Source organism: Pongo pygmaeus, chromosome 3, assembly GCF_028885625.2.
Source record: "Pongo pygmaeus isolate AG05252 chromosome 3, NHGRI_mPonPyg2-v2.0_pri, whole genome shotgun sequence".
Lineage (NCBI taxonomy): Eukaryota > Metazoa > Chordata > Mammalia > Primates > Hominidae > Pongo > Pongo pygmaeus.
This window is the reverse complement of record NC_072376.2, coordinates 100,405,676-100,409,114: the sequence shown is the minus strand read 5'-3', so window position 1 is coordinate 100,409,114 and position 3,439 is coordinate 100,405,676.

Genomic DNA, 3,439 nt, shown 5'->3' with positions numbered 1-3,439 from the left:
ATTTTTAAACCTTGAGAAAAGTTAAAAGAGTAATATGCTTTTCCCCATAGTTTCTTCTCTTTCTCTATACCTTTTGTCTGACTTCTTACTAATTTTTTTCCCCTGATGACAGCCTACCATTGAATTTTTTTAACACGGTAGAAGCAGCCTTTATTGGTTGCAACATGGATTGGAAGAGGAGGGGATATGATAGCTCCCACTCCTGGGGCAGCATCCACAGACTCAGTTGCCACTTTCCAAAAAGCTAAAAAGAAATTTTATTGTGTATATTTAAGGTATACAACATGATGTTATGGGATACATATAGACAGTAAAATGGCTTCTGTAGTGAAGCAAATTAACATACCCATCATCTCATATAGATAGCCTTTTTTATGTGTGTGGCAAGAGCAGCTAAAATCTACTCATTTAGCAGAAATCCCAAATACTGTACAATTTTATTAATAGTAGTCTTCATGTTGTACACTGGATCTCTAGACTTGCTTATTCCCCATGTCTGCTACTTTGTAACTTCTAACCTACATCTTCACATTTCCTCTGCCAGCCATTATTTTCTGAACCACTGGAAAGTAAATTACAAAAACCACGGCACTTCATCCCTAAATATTTCATTGTATTTCTCTCAAGAGTAAGAACATTCACTTTCATGTACAATGCAATGATCACATCTAAGAAAATTATCAGTAATTCCACAATATCATTTAATATACTGTGTATATTCAGATTGCCACAATTGTCCCCAAAAGGTTTTTTATGGCTGTGTGTCTTTTTCAATCCAGGAGCCAATCAAGGTTCATGTTTTACCTTTTTTTTTGAGATGGAGTTTCACTCTTGTTGCCCAGGCTGGAGTGCAATGGTGCAATCTTGGCTCACCGCAACCTCCGCCTCCTGGGTTCAAGCGATTCTCCTGCCTCAACCTCCCTAGTAGCTGGGATTACAGGCATGTGCCACCACACCTGGCCAATTTTGTATTTTTAGTAGAGAAGGGGTTTCTCCATGTTGGTCAGGCTGGTCGGGTACTCCCCACCTCAGGTGATCTGTCCTTCTCGGCCTCCCAAAGTGTTGGGATTACAGGCATGAGCCACCACGCCCGGCCCATGTTTTACTTTTTATACCTGGTATATTTTTAATCTAGAATACTATCTCCTCTCTTGCCCTTTTTCTCTTATCAAATTGTCTTTTTTGTAGGATTGGCAGATTTAGAAAATTTAGAAAAGGGTGCTCAGTTAACCTGAATGTCAAATAAACAATGAATCACCTTTTAGCATAAAATGTCCCGTGCTCATACTAAAAGCTAATTTATTATTTATCTGAAAATCAAATTTAACTCAGTATCCTGTATTTTATCTAACAACTCTGCTTTTTAAAAAGTTCAGACTGCCGGGTGCGGTGGCTCATGCCTGTAATCTCAGCTACTGGGGAGGCTGAGGCAGGAGAATCACTTGAACCCGGGGTGGGGGGGAGGTTGCAGTGAGCCAAGATCTTGCCACTTCATGCCAGCCTGGGTGAAAGAGCGAAAATCCGTCTCAAAAGATAGAAAAAAAAAGCTCAGACCAGTTCTATTATAGAGTAGCTCAAATTCTGGATTTGCTTGTTTTCTAGTCATTTGATTTTGTAAACATTTTTTACAAAAATGTTTAGATGATGTTGCATATTTCTTATTGCCTCACACTGGGTGGTACATATCTACAAGTCTCATTTGTGAAATTAAGTTTAATTATTGGCTAAAGATGGTAACTACAAATCTCTCTGGTTGAAAGCACTTTCTTTTGGAATTATTAAATAATTGTGGGGTAATATGCTGAGACCAAGTGAGATGTTCTCAATCATCTTCTGCACAATAATTTTAACATTCATTAGTGATCACTTCCTGAATTGTTTCCTTGGGGGTTATGAAATAATTTTTTAATGTTAGCATTCCTTCTAGTTTTATTACTAGCTGACATTCATCTGTAAAAAAGAATTTTCCTTCTTTAATGCTCTCTTGTAGTATCACTATATACTAATGGAATTTTAAAAATTCAATTTGTTATAATTCGTTACTGTCATTATTCTGTTATTGCTCAAATTACCCCAGTTTTTTGGCCAATGGAAGCCTCTTGCAAGTCTGCTCTTTGGTCCCTTGGATATAACCCCATTTTGTCCTTGCGTGCTTGCTTTCATCCTATCATGAAAAAATGTCCCAGGCTCATTTTTGTACTCTTGTTGTCTAGGAGGAATCAGCCTTTTCCCCAATGACCTATGCCAGCTGTCAGTTTTGTGCCTCCCTGCTCCAAATCCATTGTCTCTGCCCTGCTCTGTGAAACTGCTGGAGATGGACCCTGTGAACATGCTTCCTTTGCCAGCTGGCACAGTGGCAAGCTTTGTCAGTAGAGGGCACTGGAGGGACACTGCTGTGCACACAGAGCACCTTGTGGCACTCACCTTCCAGCTAGCCTCCTGCTCAGCTGGCCTGCCCCATGGTTTTCCTTCTTTGCTGGCCTCAGTCTGCTGGAACCCCTGTGGGAAGTCTCTTGTTTTCCAACCTGAGCCCACCAGTTGGACCACTGTGGACCAGCTCTGACTCAGGATAACACAGACTTCTCTGCCATCCCTTGGGCTGTGACTGTACCCTTTCCAGTGAAGTCTGAATCTCAGCTTGGGGAAAGGGCCTCTCCTTTTGCAAGTTGTTCCTTATATGGGTACTTTCAGCCCCATGGTATTGTTAATATTCTCTTATTTCTCTTATTCTCTCTGGTTAATCTCCTCTTTCTAGTTAATAATTCTTTAAATTAAATTTTCCCTGTTCAAATGAGTGGTCTCTTTTCTGTCTTCTGAATGAACCCTGACTAATAGATAAGTGGTGCAGGGAATAGTTGTTAAATAGTACCACTGTTCAAATAAGTGATTCCAGGAGTAACTTGGTCATGCCCTTGGATTTGAGCACAGTGCCAAGCCCCTTGCCAAGCATGCGGGAACAACACCATCAATCCAGCCGTCACCTGCAGGTGAGTGTGAGGAAGTGCCCACTGAAGCAAGTATGCTGGGAGCCTAAGGGGCTGCTGCACCTGACTAATGATATCTACAAGGACTATGGCATGGCATTGTCTTCTCATCATTAGAAGAGGTTTCTCCACACCCAGACTGTGAAGTTACTCACTCATGTATTTATCTAATATCTTTATAGTTTCCTTTTAAATTTATTGATTATTTTAAAAATTGATACGTAATAGTTGTCCGTATTTTGGGGGCACATGTGATGTTTTTGTACGTGCATATAATGTGTAATGATTCAATGAGCATAACTGAGATATCCATTTCCTCAAACATTTATCTTTTCTTTATGTTGGGAACACTTGAATTCTTGTCTTTTAGGGTTTTTAACAAATGTATATACCGTAAATTATTGATAGTTACCCTACCGTACTGTCAAATGTTAGATCTTATTTCTTCTATCTAA